A 25,506-nucleotide genomic window follows, 5' to 3' on the forward strand; every position below is an offset into this window, starting at 1 on the left:
GGCACACTGGTTAAATATGGTTGTGAAGCGCAGCCACATTATGCTGAATGCATTCACTTCTGATCTGCTGGAGATTCTGCTACTGTCAGATTTTCAGTTATAGCAGCATGATGCACACGACTCCAAAGTAGGGATATATGAATACATGCAGAGATAATAAACAAACACATAACAAAATAAGTCTCTCTGTTACAGTGCTTGCAACCTACAAGCTGTGGGAAGGAAAAGGCATCATTTGATATTTATACTTTCATAGTAACGTGCTCAACATTAGTACACAAACTGCAAACTAACTACCTTCTGTACAAATTAAATTTACTGTCAGAAAAGACATTGAAAACTCCAGCTTATGACCCCAGCTCTGCTGGAGGCGCTGCTACCAGATCCACGTTTTGCCATTTCCTCAGTAAAATACGGTCTCCCTATTGAAAACGTAACAGACCCCATTATTTTCGGCACAGCTTCTCAGATTACTTTCATGTCGGATATGAAGCAGATCCAGCGTATTTTTGCTATTTTGCGTCAAATGTCCGATAAAAGATTCAGATTATTGGCAGCACATCGCTCTGAGTAATTTGTGATATACTGACGATAATCCGTCCAGCTAAATGGGGAGAAACCATCATAGTAGAGATCATTCCTCTCTCAATCAGTTTGCGTCGGAATTAGGGTTCAGCGATCGGAAAAGATCGGATTCCGATCGGCGATCGAGTAAATTTCACCATCGCGATCGGAATTTTGATCCCGATATTTTTAGGCGGGATCGAGGTCGGAGGTTATTTCCCACAATGCTTTGCTACTGGCCAAGCATTGCGGAAACACTAACAATGTTAGCTACTAGAGATGAGAGTACTATTCAAAACTGCCATTTCGAATAGCACGCTCCCATAGGAATGAATGGATGCTACCGGCACGCAGACTTTGCCGGCATCTGCCCGCTTAACCCCCTGCGCACCTGCTGCGTCCATTCATTCCTATGGGAGCGTACTACTCTTCTGTTTCCTCCCTGCTGTGCCGTATACTCCGCTATGCTACATCTCAGATGTAGCAGAGCTTGTAATGCAGATGTAGCAGAGTCCAGTATACGGCACAACAGGAAGGAAACAGAAGAGTATAGTCCACTAAAAACAGAACAGTCCACTGCCCCTGCCTCCCAGGTTAGTGTTACAGACCTAGGAAGAAGGCGGGGTTTGTGGCTTAGGAGAGTGTGGGCGGGTACTGGATGGGGAGACATGAGTGATGCAATCACGTTTCCCTGCCCTGTACTCGTATTCCCAGCATCTCTAACACTAGCCTAGGGAGGCGGGAGGGCGCACGGCACTCTGCAGTCCTGTGAAAGAGAGGAGAGGACCGAGAACAACGGGGCGCAGCAGCGATCTGTGAAGGTAAGTGGACAGCAGGGGGGACTAAGTAGGCAGCGGATTTTTTTTTTTTTTAATCACTACACAGCATGGAGTCTAAAAATTAAAGCGTTCAATTTTTGGACACCACCCTGTGTAGTGAATAGGATTGTTTTTAAAATCCGATCTTCGATTATTAAAAAAAAATCCCATTGACATGCATTGGGATCGGAATTGGGATCGGATGGAAAATGATCGGAAATCGAATTTTAAAAATGATCCTGAAATCTCAAGATTGGCTCAACCCTAGTCGGAATGTGTCATCAGTTCTCAGTAGAGATCATTCCTTCTTCCTCATTCAGTTTGCGTTGGCAGTTTGCTTGCTGGACATTTCTCTTTGCATTTTTCAATCAGAATGGAGGACAGAATCCTCGGAGATCAAGTACTAGTGTGAACCTAGACTTATTCAGATTGCATCAGCCTGTGTAACCAGTTCCTCAGTAGACATTGCGTTCCTTACCCCTCGTTCACATCTGCGTTTGGTAATCCATTCGAGAAGCCCGCATGAGGACCCCCCGGAACAGAATACCGAATGCATTTGATAGTGCTGTGCAGTGAAAGCACATGGACTCCATAGACTATAGTGGGGTCCATGTGCTTGCTGCCAGATCTATGCTCAGAACATGCAGACAGGAAAGTAGTTCACAATCTACTTTCCTGTCCGCATGATTTGTGTGAGCAGTGCGCGGCAAGCACATGGACCACATTATAGTCTATGGGGTCTGGGTGCTTTTACTGCACAGTGCTTGCAATTGCGTTTGGTATTCCGTTCGGGGGGTCCCCATGTGGACTCCCCCGAACGGAATACCAACGCAGATGTGAACAAAGGGTAAGTGACATCAGTGAACAGTGAGGAAAGTCCCCTCTTCACAGTACAAGGCTATAGAAGTGTACCATCAGCAGGGAAGGGGCGGTATTCCTACCCGCTCAGTATTTGTACTTGTATCAGTATTTATGAACCAATAAATTACTGATCTAAATATTGTTGGGTGACAGTGGCCTAAAGAGGACTCCTGTACTAGTCTATTTCAGTAAAAACTTGCACAGATGTTACAAAGTTTATCTTGGCTATTAGGGGAAATAGCCCATAATGAATAGTTTCACTTACTTATATGAAAGCACAGGCAACCCCAGCACTGAATGGCCAGGTTACCATCAGAGCACCATGTGGAGGCACTGCAAACTAGTTAAAGAAGCACTCTGATTTTTTCTTTTCCAATCATTATGTGACTATTCCTCTAATATTTATTATTCTGCTATTCAGTATTACATTATTAAGTTATTCCTTCTATTTGAATCCTTCTTTTCAGTAAGCTCATGAGACTACTGGAGTCAGATTGTCAGTTCTGTACAACTTTCTACATGCAGAGACAGAAAATTCTCTCTCTAACGACTGATGAACAGACAGTTCTTGTCACACAGCTATAATGAAGGAGATGACAGCTCTACATCCATTGCTTTATTCTTACAGTCTCAAATTATTTAGGAGAATATATAGAGAAGGAGACTTACACTGCTGCCCAGCTGGGAGGCATAGTACAGACTTTAGCTGGCCATGTGATACTATGCTGATGCATCATAGGACCGAGAGCAGAGCAAAGACAAAGAAATATGAAAGGAAAGATGGAGTCGGATCAGGAGCTGAATCAGGATTACAAGGATATAGGGGCAGTATACATCGGAGAAGAGGGACTGACGCATTATCATGTGATAGGAAAAAGGGGTTTTGCTGGAGTACACAAAATAAAAGTCAATTAAAGCAACGATTTAATATATTAATATGTCTGATTAAACTTTGCTACATATGTATATCACAAAATAACAAATCTAGAACATTTAACCCTTGAAATGTACATGGTACAATTCTTCTTTTGTTCCTCCTAGTAAAATATATAAATACATTGACAACCAGTTGTCACAGTCTTAGGCCTGGTTCACATCTGCGTTCGGGCCACTCCATTAGACTATGAAATATACGGAGAGAAACGTCCTGCAAGCAGCACTTTTTTCGGGTGCAAACGAAGCGGAAACCACAAGGACCCCATTATAGTCTATGGAGTCCGCGGGTTTCCTTAGGTAAATGCTTTTTTTACGCAGATAGGTTTCCGTTCAGGAGGGTCCCCAGGCAGACTCCCCAAACGGAGACGTGAACCGGGCCTGACACTGTCCAACCTGTGCTGATAGTTTTAGAAGGTGTACAGATACACCCCTCGACAAGGGTAATGATAATGTGCAGTTGTCAATTTATTTCTAAATGTCAAAGAGGAATAACAGAGGGAAAGCAAACACAAAATGGTGTTAAAAGATGCTCAAGAATTGTTATTTCAAGGGAAAGCAAACCTTTACTAAAACAGACATGTCAAGAGAGGTGACTGATCCTCTCCAAATAATATATACTATCATTTTTTAAAACTGGCAAGTATTTTTTGCTGAAATAACCAAATAAAAAGTGTGCAACTATGTCTGAGTTTCAGAATTCTCATGGAAAACCATCAACAACAAACTAATTAGAAATCCTGAAAACAAAAACTGCCTCCATCGACAGAAATGTTCTGCTACAGCCATTAATGTTCTATGTCATGGGTAGGCAACCCAGAGAGCTGCGGGACAAAAGCCAACAGGAGACGGATCTTCAAAGCACTCCAATTACTCCCTCATCTACAAGTGCCTGAATGGCTTATTATACATTAATTTGCAATGTACCAACATAACCTAATTCTACTATTACACAAAATGAACATCTGTGTTGTTCTCTGCTCATCTTGTGAGCTGGTGGATTATTTTTTTTATTGTTAACCAGCAGTCTACAAAACATTCATACAACAATCTGCTTGTTTAGTCAAATAATAATGTGTGGATTAAACTTGGGCGCTATAGAGTCATAAATTTACGTTAGCTTATCCAAATGGCACAGGCTTTGCTTGCGCTCTTCCTTTCCACAGAACTTATACGTTGCAAAGATACAGAAAAATATCCGAAATACACGAAAAAAGGCTGGTTCCTTATTATTAATATTGGAAAGTGATCAAGTAACTTTGGCAAAGTTTTATGGAAAACTGCTGCTGTAAAATCTGCCGTTAAATGCTCATTTACAGCACATTCCAGCTCATTTCCTTTGTGAACAGAAGGCTAATGAACAACATTACAAGAGAACAACATTACGAGCAGGTCAAATTACACTCTTATTTCAGCAACACAAAAATATAACACTCATAGGAACCAACTGGAATCTATCAAATATGGAGAACAGTCTATGAGAAGTACAATAGAAACAGACATGTAGGAGCGTGGAAATGGACATCATAAAAAGCTTCTATTACATAAGGCCAGCTAGCTCTAAAGCTTGAACACAAATCCCTTACACGCGTTAATGGCAGCATAAACATAAAGCATGTTGTCACATATTGTATTCTCAACTCAATGACACTATCTACCGTATTTTTCGGACTATAAGTCGCACTTTTTTTCCCCCAAATTTGGGGGGAAAAGAAGGGTGCGTCTTATAGGCCGAATGTGGCGCCTGGCATCCGCTGTAATAGAGAGGCGGAAGCCGGCAAGTGATAGACGCCATTACAGGTGCCGGGGCCTGAGACATCGCTGCGCTCCTCTGCCCCGCATGAAGCCAGCAGCAGCTCCTCCGTCCCCCCGCCGCTGGCTTCATGCAGGGCAGGGCAGCGATGTCTCAGGCCCCGGCGTCTATCCCTCCCCGGCATCCGCCTCTCTAGTACAGCGGATGCCGGGTCAGTATCAGCGGCCCCTTCTCCCCCGGGACCGGCCCCGTACCTGTTAAGTTGCAGGCCGGCTCCTGCGCGACGATATCGCAGGAGCCGACCTGTTCGGGTGACAGCTGGGAGCCTAATGAGGCTCCCAGGCCTGTCACGGCTATATTAGTATTGCGGCTGGGTCTATGACCAGCCGTAATACTAATAGACAGAATGTCCCATAGACGGCAATACAGTTGTATTGCCGTCTATGGGACTTGCAATCAAGTGACCGCAGGTTCAAGCCCTGGGGGGGAGGGGGGGGGGAATAAAATAGTAAAAAAAAAAAAAAAAAAGCTTTAAAAATATATAATAAAAATATGAAATAAATAAAAGTTCTAAATCACCTCCTGTCCCTAGAATATATATATATATATATATATATATATATATATATATATATATATATATATATATATATATATATATATAAAAGTAGAAAATCATATATCATAAACCACCGGGTTTTTTTTTCAATAAAAGGTGATCTAAGCAATAGATATTCCCCAAAATGGTATAACTAAAAAGTACTTCTGGCCCCGCAAAAAAAAAACACTCTATGCATCCCCGTACAGCTGCAGGGTCACCTGTCAATGTGGCCTTGCAGCTCTTGCAAAACTACAACTCCCATACATTAAATATTTTACCAGTTTTTGCTTCAAAATTTTTTTTCCCTATTTTCCTCCTCTAAAACCTAGGTGCGTCTTATAGTCCAGTGCGTCTTATAGTCCAAAAAAATACGGTATATGCAAGTCTATATTTGTACAATATTAATCACATTCACATTTAGATACTTGTACCGCCATATGCCAAACAGAGGGAGTCTGTCAGCAGAATTACTAACTAATCACAGTACCGTGTAGGGCTCCATCTAAAGATGTGTTTCTTATTCAGTATTGTTGAACTGCCCCTAAAGCCCTTTTCAGCTAATTTTCATACGAATTAAAGTCAGAATTTCATGAAAATAGAGGTCACAATGCAGAATAAGAAAAGAAAAATTTGGAAAGTGCAGAAGCCACCCTACTGTCTCTAGTGTGATATTGACAGACTCCATTTAATGTCAATAGTGGATAAATGTCTGTAAACCACCAATCTTTATAGGCCACATAATTTTTAGATATCAATACAAAACAACCTAAAAAAGTCAGACCCATGCCTGGTTCACATCTGCATTCGATATTCCGTTTGGGGAGTCGGCTTGGGGACTCTCCCCCCTGCCCCAAATGGAATACCAAACACATTGACAAGTGGTGAGCTTATGAAACCACAAGGACCCCATAGACTATAATAGGGTTTGTGGGTTTCCGCGCGGTGTCTGCACGAGTCATTCGGAGAGGAAAGTAGTTCATGAACTACATGGAGTCTACGGGGTCCGTGTGCTCACCGTTTGTCAATGTGTTCGATATTCCGTTTGGGGGTTCCCATGCGGACTCCCCGATCGAAATACTGAATGCAGATGTGAACCAGGCCTCAGATGGAAATTGGCATTCATATCTGATTTTGAGGTTGCATCAGGCAAATTCCATCAGAAAAAGCTAGACAAAATTGGGCAATCTACAACCTCATGGACCTATTGTGGTCAATGAGGCCTCCTAATAGCCAACAGGGTCTGTTGGTGTACGTACGGTTACACATTTAGCACTTCCATTATTTTTAGTTTTCCTAGATATGTGATCATAGCCTTTCTTGTGCTCTGAGTAGTAACCATTTATCTAGGTAAAGGATAATAAGAAAATTACATTTTTTAGCAGGTTCTACAATGACCTGCTCTTTACTGTCTGCAGCTTAACTGTCTGCTTTGCTGTGTTGATAGGGACAGGGTTAACAGAGGGCTGGAAACGTAATTACAGGTGACAACTCTATTGTACTGTCATAGGCCCACACAAGGAAATACCGTAACACAATACACAAAGACAAGGCAATGTGTGAAGCTTGAAGATTGTGCGGGGTCCTAATATGACCAGATATTCACAGCACAATACAGCACAGCCGACTGAACAAATAATAAGAGGACATTTAATCAGGCATATTTTCTTCTAATTATAACTCCATTTTTTCACATTTTATGCTGCGAGCGCTAAAATGTATCATGGGGCTATACCTAAGGCTTTTACACGTGGATGTCATTTTGGTATATTTGTCAAGGAAAGCGAGCCTAGCTTCTCTGTAGTAACATTTTACAATACATTTATGATGTACGGTTGTCATTAAAAAAAAACTAAATAAAAAAAAGGCACAAGAAAAAAAAAAAAAAAAAAAAAAAAAGGAAAAGGAAATGAAATCCGGTACAAGAGCAGCATAAAAAAGCTCTGAAATATGAAGCTTAGATAGAATCACAATTTCCTTGTGGTAAATTTGTGCAAGATTTATGGCGTACTTGCACCTGTTTAGTGAATTAGGTGCATGGAACTACTACTAAAATATGCAAGAAACAATGCAAACAATAAATTTCCCCAGTAGGTTTCTAACTTGATGGGCTGGGTAACATCTGAATACGATACATACATGATAGAACCCTATATTTTAGCATTATTAATGCTTTCATGTGCCACTTCCCACATGCCTGTGGCTCACAGCTGTCATTGAGATTCGCCCCTTCTACGATCACAAGTCTTAATTCCTAAAAGGCCTCCTACTCTATAATTAAACTTTCCAGCTGCTGTCCTGATAATGTATGCCTCCTAGTTTAACCCTGTAAAGTAATACAAATGAAAGGGTTAAATCTAGTAACATGGTAGGCAAAGGGCCATACCATCCATCCACACCTGCTCCTTATCACTTTAAGAGAAACTATCCAAGATATGGAATGCACTGCGGCATCTCGTACACATAGCGGAGTCTTAGGGCCCAGAACATGGATACACAATCCCACGGACTTGCTGCTCTCTCCTACAGTAATCTCTAAGCAGCTATATTTACTACAATGTTTACCATAGCTAGCCGGCCAAGAGTCTCATGACGTGTCTGCAAATGCCACTATGTCACAGCACAAAGAAAAAGAAACCTAAACATAATAAAACTAGTAACATCTCTGTGCACCAATTGCTGCGTCTGATGAATGTCTTCAGAGCATGGGGGAGATACATGTAGCTCAAAATATTAACAGCGGTCTATCAGATTCCGTCAGTCTTTAGGCTGGTTTTCCATGTAGCTAACACGCTTCGGCAAGGTGTGAAGGGGATGCAACTTGTAACTGCGGGCATGGAGACTGGCATGGCTTTCAAATGAATGTTGTTATAAACTCTTTCATGTTTTATGACCACATCTGGATGAAGTGAGAAAAAACGTTGTATACCACAGCTTATAAAACAGTGCTGTATACTGCCACTGCACAAGCTGCGGTGTGCAACACAAACAGAACTCATCCACACCTTGTATCTGACCAAAACCTGCAGCATGTTAAGGGTACATTCACATATGCGTCGGAGTCTCCATTCGCAGTCATTTACACAATATTGGGAAAAATGCAGCATTTTCAAAAAAATAAAATAAAAATTTGCGTTTTCTCCTTAGACTTATATGGGGAAATCAAATGCAAAATGCAGTGAAAATCAAGAGTTTGTGCTGTTTTTTCCGCTACATTTTGCTATGTGTGCGAAATGGACAGATAAAACGTCTAGGTATTTTGTGCTGTCAACTCGCAGTTTGGTTTAAAATAAATAAAAGCGTTCTATGGCAAGAAAGTAACAAAACTGCACAAATCGCATATTTAAAAGAAGGGAAAAAAAAGAAGGAAACTGATTTTTTTTTCTTTTCTTGTAAGTGTGAATCACATTTAAAAAAGATACTTGTTAGAACGCTTGGAAAAATGATACTTTTCTACCATCATGGACTGACAAACAGTAGTTTGGACCAACTAATAGACCAGCTAGGCGTCCCCCTTGATTAAGAAGGTTTGCCCAAAAAAACGCCATGCTAGAACTGACTGGTGATAATTCTGGATCTTTATTGAAGACGCGTACCAACACGTGTTGCTATGTTGGTTCTAGCACCGTGTTTTTTGGGGGCAAACCTTCCTAATCAAGGGACGAATAGCCAGTCTGTCAATTGCTTCAATTCCTCTTCCCCAGTTTGGTTTTTGACAGCTGCTGCTAGCAACAAACCGACCGATTATTGGGTTAGTCTCCCTAATCGGGAACTACACTGACGGACCACACAATTCCTGTACTGATCTGCTTGGTGCACACATCGCTATATTAAACAGTAGTATGGGTCCTTTGCCCATGTTTAGCATTTAGTTTGTTTTCTACTAATTTATTTTTTTATTTTTTTATTTTTTACAGCCCTTAATCCTAAACAAGCGATTTTAGAATAGGTTCCTGGAATTATTTCAAAGGTAGCTCATGTAAAATAGCAACCACTCACTGATGGTTTCTTTACAGTGAAAGCAAACAGAAAAAAAATTACGTCAAATCCAACTGACACAGAAGAAAAACGTGGGCAAGCTCTGTCTGTTTGTCAAACACAAACTCTAGAAAAACTGGGATAGACTTATTAATATTGTCTACATTTTAAAAAGTACTAAAATTAGACTAGACCACTTCATGAACATTCTTGCTGCATTACGACCAGGTATATTTTCAGATTTTTTGATACATATTTTTATGGTAGAACTTTTTTTTGCCCATTAGGGTTATTGAACAAAAAGTGGACACCGAGCACACTCATAGTGCAGATAATCATAAATATTCTGTGGCAATTTGAAAAACCCACAAGTGACAAATAGACCTGATTGGCCTCTCACCTAATGTGACTGTGATCCCGTTCACAGTTACGTTTAGAAGATTGATGACTAGGTGGAGGGAGCAGCACGTCACAGGAACACCAATAGGAAAGGACCAGGTGTGAAAGAAATGTAAAAAACCAAAAGGACCGCGCTCACAGGTCAATAGATTTATTGGCACTCCAGTTTTTTCCCAATAAATCTATTGACCTGTGAGCGCGGTCCTTTTGGTTTTTTACATTAGGGTTAATGAGGCAATTTTTGTGTAATGTTGGTGTTTTATAGGGCTTCATGGTGTCCCTTCTGAATCCCCTCCTCTTTTTTTGGTGCCTTATCTCCAATCTGTCCCTTTCTTCTTTTTTTTTTTTTTGTAGATTGAGAGCCCCACATAGAGCTCACAATGTACATTTTTTTCCCCCCTATCAGTATGTCTTTGGAATATGGGATGGAAATCCATGCAAACACGGGGAGAACATACAAACTCCTTGCAGATGTTTTTTTTGCCCTCGGCAGGATTTGAATACCAGGACTCCAGGGCTGCAAGACTGCAGTGCTAACCACTGAGCCACCGTGTGGCCCCTGCAATCTGTCCCTTTCATGATAAGCCATATCACTTTTTTTAGTTTTTGATGCAAATTCTAACAGAATTCTGGTGCATTTTGCTTAGTAAACCGGCTACTATATTTTTCCACTGGCATTTGGCTTACATAATGTAATACCTTCACCTCAGGACCACATCTGGTCACTCTTAGCGCACTAGTGAAACCTCAGCAGAAAAGCAGGGAGTAAACAGATTAATCTAAAGCAAGGATGCACAAGTGGATGCCAATGACAGAGAGAAGCTTCCTGGACGAGTGTCTCTGATGACCTTCCCCTAGAGGACACTCTGTCTCCACCACTACCGTACAATACAAATTATATTCATAGGTAAATACCCTTTGATCATAGCTGAAATATTAACACTGGCATATTCCTAATTACAATCACTTCCCCGTTGGCTACATTAAAGAATTATATTTGACTTATTCTGTGACATGGAATGAAATAATCACTTTGGGAAGTCAAGTTTAGAGCAAAGTCGATTTGTTGCGAATGAACATTTATTTCTGATACTGTCCATTTGCTGGCGTTCTCTATCACTACTACACAGGATTGCTGCCATTTGTATACATTCATACACAACACAAATTGACCGTGCCTGACCCATTTATCAGAATGAAGCATGCAGAAATCCCATGTGTTTGCTGCCAAAACTGGCCTGTTCACATGGATGGAACGGATTTTCAGTCACAGAAATCTTTGCAACAAAATCTGCCACGTCTTGCACACGAATGACAGCCCGGCCACTATTCTAATGGGAGATGCACTAATACAACTCTTCTCCCTCAAGGTTCCCTGGCTGCTATAGCAACCTGCAAAAACCAGAAGGAATGAAAAATGAATTGTTTGCCTGAAGAGATTCTCATAGTGATGTTCAACTACTGTACCGTCCTCCCATTGTTAACGCCATCTGCAAGCTAACCTAGGCATTAGTAAAGGTTATTCACCTTTCATTTACATTTTAGACACATCCCTGAATTTATTTTTCTAAAAACCAAAAGATGAATCTAGAACAAAACAGTTTCCTCATCATGGAATATGGCTGCACACACAGCAAGTTATGTCCTATCCAAGGCACCAGGGTTATTATATTGTAGACTAATCCCATATATACAAGTCTAAGATGGTACTTTCAAGTCACTGACTGAGAGGTCATTTCCTATATGTGACAGGGACAGACAATGGAGTAGGTCCTCAATATCAGATCGGTGGGGGTCTGACACTCAGCACCCTGGCTGAGCAGCTGAAACACAGAGAATGAAGCAGGAAGTAAACAGCTCTGTTCTCTATGTAGTGGCCAAACCTGGTTACTACAGCTTACTTCCTGTTCATGTACATTAGTGCCGATCTACAGTAACCTGGTTTAGCCACTCCATAGAACAAAGCTGTTTACTTCCTGCTGCTTTTTATGGGTTTCTACTGACAGAACGGCCAGGGTCCTGAATGTCAGACCGCCACCCATCTGATATTGATAACCCATACTTTCTATAGAGCATCAGCATTGAGGTCAAACATCTTGTGCACTTTAACCAATTTTCATATGTAAACTGTAAGAACAAAGGATACAAGCTGCATATAATACAATGTATCCAAGACGCATATATATTTTAAAAATGTAAACTATGTAGAAAATAAACGGGCACTTTTTAATGGGCATTATAAGAGCTCTATAATATGTGGTGCAAGGTTGGATTTTACCCAGCAACTGGAGCAAATATGGGAGCTGGAGTTAAAGGAGAAAGAAGTAATGTAACAAGGGTAACTTAACAATAATGTAATAATGCTGACTGGGAAGAACCAGAACAGTTATAAGAACATATTAAAATTTCAATGGCAAAGAGGAAATGCTGAAATCAACATATCAAGTGGAGGACATTATTACAGGAACATGGAGTCGGATAATATATTATAGACAATAGTAGTCAGGCTTAATGGGATTTTTCTGTCATTAGCAGAATGTAACATATTATATAATGACTGTGGGGTTTTGACTATTAAGGCTTGTAGATATATATGCAGATAAATAGAAACACTGAATGATGTATACGTTGTCATCGCGACAGTACCAGTGACCTCAGGCATTTACAGAGGTTTGGACAACAAAAATATACACAATTTTATACTTTCTGTATTATTTCCTAACCGTTTTCTACTTCTATTTGCTGCGATTCATTAGTTACTTCCAGTGGATAAGAATAACTTCATGGTCATGTGATGCACAGTCCACGGTCACGTGATGCACAGTCCACGGTCAAGTGAAGGACACGTAGATGCACAGCTTGTTACAAGACAGAGATGTCTGATCACATGACCATGAACAGATTTGTACCCACAGGACGTAAACATCAAATCTGTGAGCAATTGATACTAACATTTACTTGCTGACAATGGACATTCCCAAGAAATTGTTACTTTATACTCTTTCCTACCCAAAGCTCATTTTAGAAATAATTCCACCCAAACCTTTACATTTGACTAACCCGATGTTAACAAACTTTATAGAATTCAGTAAAAACAACTTCAGACAAGGTAAGCCAGGGATAGGGAACCTTTGGCTCTCCAGCTGCTGTGAAACTACAACTCCCATCATGCTCCATTCACTTCCATGGGAGTTCCAAGCACAGCAGAGCAAGTATGCATGTTGGGAGTTGTAGTTTTGCAACAGCTGGAGAGCCGTACGTTCCCTACCCCTGAGGTAAGCCCTCAGCCAACCAATATTACCAGCTATGATGAAGTTTAGACGAATCACTTTCAGGCCGGCTAAAAGTAAATCCTCTGCTTTATCCTCTTTATTAGGGCATCTTATCGCTGGCATAAAAAAAGGAAAAGTTTTATCTTGTGACAAATACCCTTTAATACGTTTTGCCATTTCCCAGGAAATTACTAATAAAACAACTGTTAACCACAAAAGGGTTACTGAACCAACTCAACTAAATAATGAAAACCAATAGAGAAGCTAAGTACACATTGGTTCTCCAGCCTTCAACGTCTCTGGAGAATAAACCGCCAATGAAAAAAAAATGGCTACTGCGCAGATAAATAAAAGACAAAAACCACTGTATATACAAACCAGAATTTTATTGCTCTTTCCTCAGTCTATTCGAAAATAAGAATCCAAAAGAACCAGGGATGCATTAGACAAGGATGCCATCAACTATGGCTTAGTGTCCTAATGTTGTGTTTGTGATAGGACACAAGTCTCTTTCTATTTCCGCTAATAGAACCCTGGTCAGAAAATGAAAAAATAAAAAATAAAAAAAAAAGCATAAAAGCTATAAAAACAACTTCTTTATTATTCCTTTTAAAGTACTTTTCAATTCCGGTCATACCATATGAAGGATTTCATAAACACAAGCTCGTGCTGTATAAATGCAGAGCTATAAGTGTCTGAAAGCCAATACATGTCTGCTATTTGCAGGGTTTATGAAATGGTCTTCATTCAATACTCCTAATAATTTTGCATTAGGATTAATAATTTATCATATAGTTGGGGGGGCTGAATGCATAAAAAGCTTGTCAACTATTTTTTTTTTCACATCCCATTAATGCAGCCTTCCTATACACCTGATGTTTACACATGAAAGTTACTAAATCATTCCCCATTTCAGCTATTTCTGGCATATTCATGGTTACTCAGTTATTTTGAAGATGTGAATGAAAACTGCACATGTGCGTCCATCTTTTTTTTCCACCGTGGCCACTGGATCAGTTAGTATGGTTACTGGGAGACCCGTATCTTTTTGATGTTTATGGCGTATTCTGTGGATGTGCTGTAATGTCCATGATGACAATACTCCTTTAGGCTAAAGACCCTCCTTGGGCTATATCCCCTGGGGTAATGGCATACAAACATTACAGGAAAAAAAAACAGCTGTGTAAAAGCTTTTTTTTTTTTGAAAACTTGTTCATTGTTTGCAGAGCATGTTCATTTTAGTGTTTTCCCCCTATACATTTAATAGGGGAGGATAAAGCACAGAAAAAACTCAATTGAAGTGACGCATTTTCGCTGCAATTTTTTCCATAGCATTTTTGCTACGTCTTAAATACTCGTGCTGATCGGCTAGACCTTCCAGTCAATCGCACAAGCCACAGATCAGCAGGGTCTTAGACAATGTATGTTAAATGTGGTTTCAAGTCACAATGACATAAGAAAAATAAGTAAAAATATTGTTTCCTGAGGCCATTGTAACTTGTATCAGATTCATAAAGGAATCCTTCAAAATACACAATGAAATATTGTTTGGCCTCCATGTCCTCATAGCGGCGGTCTGAATCTTAGTAATGCAGACCTCAAACAACAGATGACAAATCTTGATCTCCAGTCACTTGTGATGATTTTAATGTGTCAGTCACACTTATTGCAAGCGCTGTCCAGCACCTGAGGGAAAACAAGATAGCGGCTGCTCCCTAAAGAGGAAGCAAGTATAATGTAGAAAATATATACATCACAGCGCAGGTATGGAGGGGGGCAGATCCAGAGAGAACCTTATGAAAGCAACTGTCATAAATAAAACACAATGAAATATGGGGGCAAATCACAAGAAACTAAAGACCAAAATACGCCTGGTCTATTAATTACAAAATAACCAAAACTAAAAGTTGGCTCAATTCATTTCTATATTTTTCCGCCATCCAATCTCATACTGTGACTGGCTAAAGATAAGTCACTTACTGTACACTATCCAATGGGATTTGCTGATATATCAATAACAAATCAAAATTCATTGGCATGGCGTGGAATTTAAATTGGGGGCCTGGCATGGAAAAGGGGGCGTGGCCTAAAACAATCATTCATTAATCTGAAATCGCAGTAAAACGTTCAATCATTTTGGATTTGGGTCATATCGTCCAGACCTACTTCAGCATCTTTTCACATAGTTCTGGTCCTCTCTTATTCTTCTCGGTAACGAATGAATATTTTGATAAGTAGGTGTTACCATTCCCGTTGTCACAGGGTTATGTCCCTACACAACACAGGTCAAACTATAGAAGGACACACTCCCAACTGGTAACAATAGACAGTAGTTAATGTAGTCACAAATATCAGAGGGACGAAACAACCTGAAGTCATAAAAAAAAAGATGCTCCAGAATTACTATGTAACAAAAGTAGAGCGGACAGATCAGATACCTAATGGGTCATTATACACATCATTCAGGCATTCACAATGTGCGGTGTGCATTTAGCATTTTTCTACTGTCAGCTTTATATGCCAAGTCTAGTAACTGCTGTTTCATAAGGTGAATACAGACCCCCTCCCAAACCCTGTAAACTTATGGGAAAACCATTCCGTTCACTGCCATAAAGTATAAAGGGGTTTTCCAAGACTTTATATGGATAGGTCATCAATATGAAATTGGTAGGGGTCCAAGGATAGACCATCAGTATAAAGTCTTGGTTTACCACTTTAAGAAATTCCTTTTCCTGCCATTGCCTACTGTTTTAGCTGTGACCTTACTGTATCCATTCATTTGCTCGCTTTTGGCAACATATCACACACATTTTCTGTATCTAATCAGCTTCATGTGGCCTTACTATTTTAATTTTGTATCCAGAAGACAAATATTTCATCCAGCTTCTGAAAGATGACCTATGCTACTAGAGTTTGTCTTCGCTAGAGGGAAGGAACAGCAATGTATAGTAGTTTGCCTTTACTATATGCTGGTGACAACCAAATAGAAAAAGCCACAAGCTATCAGATTTCATGTCACGATTTTAATGGTGCAGTCATGTTCCAAGTCTATTATTTGTTGTTGGAAAGCTCAACTTTTCTCCTTAATGGCTGCGAGAACGCCTTGGAGCAACTCTTTGTCTCACTATAGTTGTTAAACCAAGTACTGTAACGGATCCGTAGCAGAGATCATTTGCAATGAATTGTGTTTTTTTCAGCAAATTCTGTACAAAGGACAACGGAACCTACATCGGAGTGGAATACTAAGTCCGTCATTACTGGCAAGAAAGGGAGAGAGAAATGTAGTCCATTGTGTTCCCTGAGCACGGGTGTCACTTGGCATGTTACACACACTTACTAATACTAAGTGACACTCTGAATCCTGCATTTATGAACTGGTTGGATACAGTACACCATATTTCCTTTACTATGTGCCGACTTGTATTTGTTCTATAAAACCTAAAACATAGATGCATTGTTACAAAGTCTAAAGGGTCACACCATGAAGTCTGGAGCTGAATGCTAATATACAGTATATAGGAAGGCTCGTGGAGGATACTGAAAAGTCGCACAACAGCAGATTACAAATGACTACACGGGGAATATCTGTGTTCCAGCAAACAAAGAAAGGAAATAATGTCTGCACATATTTTATACCCGCATTTTAAAACCATTATTTTTGCAGGACTTCCATTGAGAAAGAAAAATACTGTAGTTACAAAGCTTAGAAAGAAGTTTAACTGGAAGCCTCTGGACAATGCGCCAGGAGGATTTATTATTTGCACTATGTAACGCATATTATGTCTGCCATTGCAACGTTCATGTGGAGGGCATCGAGTACGGAGTCTGCAGCAAAAATCTTCTTAAGATCTGGTCTTTGAGATGGTATTATGTACATAAGATTTATGGTATTTGTAGTTCCTGAGCAATTTTACTTTCCACATAAAAGCATTTGAAAAAAAAAAAATGAAGGCGGCTTCCAAGTTATAGCAAAAGCACTTACGAATATAGAGTTTTAGCCTATTCTGTCTATGGGTAGGGTGTGCCTCTATGCACAGTGTGTATTAAAGAGGATCTGTCAGCTCTCCATGTCTGCCTGAGATATCTCTGATACCTTTCATACTGGCTGCAGACTGAGTGGGAGTTGTAGACCCTCCTTCTGAAGTTAGGTGGGCATACGCCCATCAGTTATATATGGCATAAAATGTTAACAATGCGAATAACCCAGACTGTGTTCACGTGTGCCTTTTAGGCCCTATTTTCAGGACACTATCATGGAAACGCAACAGACCACTATTAAGTCAATGGAATCCATCACACAACTGATCCAGCATTGCAAGTGTTTTACAGCCGCTATGAAATAACAAAGCACATGTGAACAGAGACTTAGCTGTATATTACTTGCTATTTTAAAGATTTTAAAACTATAAATTCCCTGCATGTCTCATAAGCTTAACTTTTCCCAGACACTTTGGGAGCACAAAGAAATGTGAAACGTGCACATACGGGATCTTTACATCATTGACCACCAATGCTTAGGCTAGGTTCACATTAGTGTTGGCCTATCCATTGTTCTAGCCCATCAGAGGACCAGAACAATACACGTGTGGACCGCTATGATATATGATCCCCACGTACAACATTAACTGTAATGAGATACATCATGTGTTCCTTCTTTCAGACAAACTTCCAGACAAAAAACAATTTGGACTTGCAGGACTTTTTTGCCCAGCCATTGTGTATGCACAATGCAACAGAGTCACCAACACCGATTTGAACGTAATCTTACCATGCTTTTTCTGCAGCATTCTTTATTTATGTTTTTTTTTTGGGGGGGGGGGAGGGTGGAAACTTATCATTACTACTGGAATAGATTGCAAAAATAAAGCTAGAAGTGCATGACAATTTTGCAGACAGCTACTGAGCTTGGTATAATGCTTTGTTACAATTGTTAGACATGAGTTTACAAAGAAACATTCTGCCACAAAACTCATGAGAACTTTCCTATTGGACACACACATTTCAGATATCACATACAAAAGATTTGGATATATTATACAGTAATAAGACCAATTACTGTATCTTGTTCGCTTTGAATTAAAATGTTTATCTGTCAACAGTCTATTTGTGTAAGCTGTTATAAGACTGGCAGAAGTGAGACCACAGCTCAGAATACAGACATGTGATTTGTGATGGGGGAAGTCCAGGTATTTGACATCCCAAGCAGCCTAGTGAAATATAAAAACTCATTTCAAAAGCTTATCCTAACAAAAAAGTAAAAGTATTCTTCAAGAAAAAACACAATAAATGATCAGCCTTTCAGTACAGCAGTTATAGTTGTCACCCAGCTTTTACAGACTTCTGAATGGAAAATCAAGCTACAGTATTTATGCTGCAGGGATGCAAGTCAGCAACCAAGAGAAACTCAAGGATTTCTGTATATGGGTGATATTTGTAACTAGAAATGTTATGTGTGTGATTTTGTATTTATATAGCACAAACATTGAAAAAATGAAAAGGATACAATGTTATATTCAATGTATACAATGCAGAGGGGAAAAAAAAAAGCTTTCTAAATACGTCAGAATAGGATAGGACTTTGGAGACACACTGACTGCAATCTGTGCGTTTTATTCACTCATGCAGAAAAGATGCCATCTTCTGTATAAAACCCTTCCCTGCACTGCCCGCTATGGGACCAGTCATATCTACTCTATTAGTGATGTGAAATCACACAGAAGATCCAGACTGTCACCGAGTGCCCCACCCTGAACTCCCAGCACTGTCATGATGCCATAGCATATGGCTAAGCATAGCTGGCACTTTTACCAATAAAACAGCAATTTGTACATTGTGCCTTGTCATTTCATGACTACAATATCTGCAGGCTGTAAGAATAGCATTTAAGAAAATTTGACACAATAAAAAGACATCCTTTGGGATACTGTACATAGGGTGTGGCTATTGGACTATCTCACCCCGCAGCTGTGATACTACATCACTGGTCAGATGTGCAGAAAAGTTTCAGAAAAAGTGACATAGCCTTTCAGAAAGCAGTTTAATGCGTAGAAAAAAATGAAAAATCTAAATATGTACACGATTAATGCATTAAATCCAGCTATGAATTATAATATTTTATAACTTGATAGAATTTGCATACACAAAGTAACATATACACACACACACAACTCTAGGTTACGATCTATACATTATATGCATATATACAGCACATAAATAAAACAAACAGCAGACCAGACACTATTATATTTGCATAGTACTAATAGTAGTTTGCAATACATTTGATAATGTAAATAACTCAATGACAGCAAGTCTAAGACCCATCAAGACCTCTTTAAGACCAGTTCAAGACGATTTATCCAAGACTATGGCTCACAAACAAGCATGCAGTAATGAATGAGTTAAAGTAGTCTAGCATTCTCAGGAGACCATAGGAGCTGGGGAGGGGCTGCAAAGGTCAAAATGAATGAGGGTATGCTTCAGAGATCTGCACAGGCCAAATAGAGCATTATGTCAAATCATGCCATGGGCTAACACAAGGGGGGAAAAAAAGGGGTCCAATGGGCTGATGTGTAAACTTGTGGGTACCACAGCATCAGTCTCTGGGCTGCAATAAGATGGACGAGTAATGATCAAGATGATGAAGCCATCTATAAGGAGACAGACTTACAATCATGTACAACAATGATGGAGCACAACAACTGGATCACCATTTAAAGAATATCAGGGATGGGAAAGTAGTCCAGGCCTGGGCCAGTAATGCGGCTTATGCATGAAATCTATATGTATATACAGGCACACATATCTTAGTTTATATGGACTAATATGATGATATATTTCCCTCTTCTAGTAATTGCACCTTAAAGTCCAAGCCCAGCCACTAGTCCTATGCGGGGGAAAGTTGATCACTTGACTTGGGATCAGTTATCCCCACACAGGACAAGCCGGATCCCCCTCCCTGCATAGCTATTGATACAGCAGCCTTTTCCATTGCTCATAGTCCAGCTGTGCATAATGAAAGCCATATGTCCTGTACTCACTCAGCAGCCAGGTCCTGAGAGGAGGGGAGCAGCCAAGACACTGGCAGGGACCTCAAGGTTTCCCAGTGAAGATGCCTGGCACTGCAGAGGTCCACAGCTCCAATTTACTATATCACCACACCCACCGCATTGCAGAAGCCACGGGCTGGGGATGATCACAAGCTGGATGGAGCTCAGTGCCCAAGTACACAAATCTAGAGAGAAGAGCAGAGCCCACGCCTCAGCCCCCTCCTCCCTCCCCCAGCATGGAGGGCAGGTAAGTGCACCCCATGGACACACGTCGCCGGCGCAGTGACACCAGTGGCGCAGAGACCCTTCTCCCCCTGCCCTGCGCCTCCTGATGTGATTTCTCACATGCAGCCAGAAGGTAACCTGATAACACCATTACTGGAAAGTGAGAGCAGCATATGTTAGGCGGATGGGGCAGCGCTACCCCCTGTCCCTCTGTAGCGCTGCCTCACCTCACGTTACCCCGCAAGCTGCAGCAGGTCATACATGGTAGAGCCTCAGGCAGAGCCTCCGTGCACAGGGCTAGAGCTGCAGCCCGGGCGAGTACTGCACTAGGCACAAGCATGGCATGCATGGGGTGCGCTGGGCTGAGGAGCCGGCGCAGGACATACCTTGGTCTCAGCACCACAGCCTGCCGGGATAGCTCGCTAGAATCGGGTCACCACAGTGTGCAGCCACGCGTCAGCTGCCCGGCCCAGCACACAGCACAGCAGCAGCGGCGGCTCCCCCCTCAGCACACTGCGCGCCCCCTCTACTGCACGCCGCAGCCAATGGCAGCCCACACCAGGCATGGAGCCCCGCCCACAGGACGGGAAACCCACCAATTACCGCAGTGACAAGGAGGCGAGCTGTCCCCTCAGATGACTGCCACTCAGCGATGGGGCAGCACTGGCACTACAGTCCGGGGCCACGGTCGCCCCTGAGGACTTCGGGGCGGGGGGATGCTAATAACACACTGCAGCAGGAGAGACACTTCACATTAGTGGGGGCAGCCGTGGTGCTGGGGCTGCAATCTGCAGCATCCTATGGAGCCCTGTCCTGCCCTAGGCAACACCGCCTCCCCCTGCTACACAGCAGCATCTGGCTGCAGTGAGGAGGAGGCTGAGCGGCATGCCCATGGTGACCACAGCAGCATGGAGGAGCAGAGCTGGCCTAGGCACTTTCCCAGCTGCAACATTGCCTTGTACAACTTTTACTTATGGGAAAATAAATGGACATTGACTAAGTAACCAACTAGTAAAACATAGTTTTATAGGGCTCTGTTCACACACTAACAAAGAAAAACATAGGGAAAGGTTTCCATGATCAAAGCCTCAGTGACCCCAGAGGTATATGTGGTGCCTACAGTGATGAGGTGGACCCAGGCCCCAAAGCCAGGGCTTCCCTTTCCACTCACCATATGCTAAAGCAATTCTGGCTGCATTGGCTGGGCTACAATCATGGAAACTCACATTCTTTCATGCAAGCTGGTGTTGTGTTTACAGAAGGTGGGGGTGGATCTTGTGAGAAGCAACTGTTAGGCCCCACAGAGCAGGATACAAAAAATTTTAAAAAAAGTGCTGCATCGCGTATTTTTCCCCACAGCACAGGTATAATTGACATGCTGCAATTTCCAAAACTGTGATGGGCTTGGCTGCTGCTGGGCATAATGGCTCTCTAATCCACAGCAAGCTCAGCTGAGAGCTCCCATATTGTATTATATAGCGGCAACTTACTGCTGCAGTATATAGTCAGTGTCACTAAGCTAAGGGTTGGTTCACATCTGCATTTGTATTCTGTCCGGAGGGAGGCTACATGGGGACCCCCCCAAATGGAATACCAAATGCAATTGCAGGCACTGTGCAGTAAAAGCATAAGATTGTAAGCCCTCGCGGGCAGGGCCCTCTACCCCATTGTGCCAGTCTGTCATTGTTAGTATTAAATCTACCTGTATATTTTGTGTATTGTATGTAACCCCCTAATGTAAAGCACCATGGAATTAATGGTGCTATATAAATAGACAATAATAATAAAAGCACACAGACCCCTTAGGCTATAATGGGGTCCGTGTGCTTGCCGCCAGCTCTCCACACAGAACATGTGGACAGGAGAGTAGTTCACAATCTGCTTTCCTATCCACATGATTTGTGCGGGCAGCGCGTGGCAAGCACACGGACCCCATTATAGTCTATGGGGTCCATGTGCTTTTACCACACAGCACAATTGCGTTTGGTATTCATTCGGGGGGTCCCCATGTGGATTCCCCCGGATGGAATACCAACACAGATGTGAACGAGGGGGTCACATATGTCATCATACGTGCATCAGCTGCCACATGTTACCCTTCTCCAGGGAAAGCTTCCATGGTCCAGGAGTATATACTGCAATTACATATTTATAGGAGACATGCATGAGTTATTAGATGCCACATGCCAGGGCCCTCATCATGGAAGATTTCACATTGTTTAGGGTAAAGTGCTAAAGAAGCACTCCCAAAATAAATCTAATCTGCCCTGTCCTGGTCCAGCCTTATACCACATGATCCCCACACTAACGGTTTTGCCTTCTACAATGAAAAGCAGATGGGTATCAGCAAAAGTTGGGGTTTGGAGTGCAGTAGGGAAAAGAGGGCCCAAGCTAAATTCTTTCACCAGTGCTCATAATTAGAGATGAGCGAGTACTGTTCGGATCAGCCGATCTGAACAGCACGCTCGTATAGAAATGAATGGACATAGCCGGCACGCGGGGGTTAAGCGGCCGGCCGACGTCAAAGCGGAAGTACCAGGTGCATCCATTCATTTCTATGGAGCGTGCTGTTCAGATCGGCTGATCCGAACAGTACTCGCTCATCTCTACTCATAATTAGAGATGAGCGAACACTGTTCAGATCAGCCGATCCGAACAGCACGCACCCATAGAAATGAATGGAAGCACCTGTGACGCTGACTTTGCTGGCGGCCGGCTGGCGTCACAGGTGCTTCCATTCATTTCTATGGGTGCGTGCTGTTCGGATCGGCTGATCCGAACAGTGTTCGCTCATCTCTACTCATAATCCTTTAGCTAGTCCCTGATGCCACTGTACGCTGGCTTCTTCTGCCCCTAGGCTCCCACTGAATTACAAAAAAAAAAAAACAATTTTGGAGCACATTTATTAAGCTACTTGTGCTTTTTTTTTGGCATATTGCACCTCTTTCAGGTCTTTTTCTGCTCTATGCTACATTTGCATTTGTGCCTTTTTTTTCCAGATGTTATGTTGCACTCGCCACTTTTGTGTTTTGGTGAGAGAAAGGGGCGTAGCCTAAATGGAGATCCTGACGCAGTATTAAAAAAGGTACAAATGCACCCCAGTCTGTGGGCAGCGTAAAAGGGTCCTCCAGGTTAGAAAGCATTAAAAATGGACAATTGCACCATTTTGACCAAAAAAGGGGCAAATGATAAATAACCCCCAATTGAATGGTGTAGTTTTTTGTTTGTTTTTTTAAACTAGATCCCTCGGGTTTGAGTAGCACAACAGACTCCACTCTCCCATATAGCAAAAAAAGGTTTACTGATGTATGTATGTATGTCAGCCTGCCCAAGGCCAAAGGGAAATGGACACTGCAAAATACAATGTACAACTACAAAGCAAATAGCACCCACTCCTTGTACCCATGGCTATAAACAGTAATCTGTGCAAGGGACGTGCTAAAAAATCAGTCAAAATAAGAAATGACCTAAGAAACATTGGTGAAATGTGGGTTATATATGGAAGTAAACTGCAGGGTGGAAAATGACTAATATTTATTAAAAGGGCTATGTTCACATCTGTATCCAAAGCTCATTTAGAAGATCCTGTTAAAAATTGTGGACAAAATGACATACACCGAAGCAGAAGACCAACAGACTCCATTATACACAATGGGATCTTAATGGAGCAGAACAATGGAAGACCGCACCAAAATGAAGGGTGCCTACGGTGGGAACATTAATATGTGTTTAAGAGAAACCTTACACTAAAAATGCAGTTTAATTTGTAGTCAACAGGAGGAGCTATCAGTGAATGACAGCTATCCCTATATACATCCTCATTCAGGCAAGGCTGTCAGTCACGCAGTAGGACCGCCCACTGGACTCCTAAGCACAGCTGAGGTTTGAATGAATCAATGACAAGAAAGGTTTTACTTTAAAATCTCTGCAGCTGTTTCTTAGCAACCGACAGCACAAACGTGATGTAACACTGAGTACTGAGCATGTGCACACACACTTTTCACCCTATTTGTCTATGGATCACTGTTCATTCACTAGCACAAGAGTCACATGGAATGCAAATGTGTTGTGCAATGCAAACATGCCAGGGATACTAATGATCACTTCTATGAATGACAGGGACATGCAGACAGCAGAGACGTGATGTACGTTTATATATCTACCATCAGTAATGCCTTTACTAGACTGGGCAATAGTCACTCATATTTGATGATAACTTTTTCCTTTTACACATCTATCCATCTAGTCATTTTTACAATGTTGATCAATGTGTAAACATATTCCTCTAAATGTTGCATTACACCGAAGACAGCACATTGCATAGGCCTGGTCGTGTGTCAAGACGTATAGGATATAAATTTATCCTACTAAATTCATACGTGATGCAAATTAAGCTGAGAGTCCTTGCATTGGACTGTTTTAGTCCCAGTTCACATCTGCGTTCGGGCCATTCTGTTCCCCTCTCCACATGAAAAATACAGAGAGTCCTGCAAGCAGCACTTTTCTCTCCGCGTTTTTCATGCGGAAGCCATACGGACCCCATTGTATTCTATGGGGTCCACGGGTTTCTGAAGGTGACCACTTTTTTATGCGGATTAGGTTTTCGTTCAGGGGGTCTCTAAGCGGACTCCCCGAACGGAAACCCATGCTCAGATGTGAACCAGGCCTCAGGCAGCTGTGGTGACTGCAATTCCCAGACGTCCCATGGCTTGGAAGAACTGAACCCATAGTTCAGTTCACAGTGATTTATGACGCTGTGCGTTTCAGCTTTCCCACTGGTCTACTATACTATAGTCAAAGCAGCAATTGAGTAAGGAACACTAAGCGCAGTCTGCCTGGAACGTACACCAGCAGAGATCACTATGATGCAATATACCATGGTTCAGCAGAGCCACGAGCAGTCCGGACAATGTTGTCACACAAACAATGCATCTGAAATAGGCTTTATAGAAATAAAATATTACCCATGTCCAGGGGTGAACCTACCCCTTTCGCCGCCCGAAGCGAACTACAGAAAGCCCCCCCTTCCCCGGAGGAGAGGGCGGAGCGAAGGGGTGTG

The 25,506-nt window shown here is 41.7% G+C and overlaps 1 protein-coding gene across 6 annotated transcripts in view; it reads right to left on the bottom strand.

The window, feature by feature from the left end:
- EPB41L3 (erythrocyte membrane protein band 4.1 like 3) overlaps nucleotides 1-20,945 on the bottom strand; it is a 145,749-nt gene extending 124,804 nt beyond the window's left edge. For 5 of the 6 annotated variants that reach the window (XM_075270642.1, XM_075270641.1, XM_075270640.1 and 2 more), the window contains exon 1: nucleotides 20,834-20,945. The gene's annotated coding sequence lies outside the window, so the exon portion shown is untranslated. Of the gene's footprint in view, nucleotides 1-20,213; nucleotides 20,451-20,833 lie in introns of those variants that run through there. The other variant, XM_075270636.1, reaches the window with a different exon arrangement.
- Nucleotides 20,946-25,506: the final 4,561 nt, after the last annotated feature.

The sequence above is a fragment of the Leptodactylus fuscus genome, chromosome 4, assembly GCF_031893055.1.
Source record: "Leptodactylus fuscus isolate aLepFus1 chromosome 4, aLepFus1.hap2, whole genome shotgun sequence".
Lineage (NCBI taxonomy): Eukaryota > Metazoa > Chordata > Amphibia > Anura > Leptodactylidae > Leptodactylus > Leptodactylus fuscus.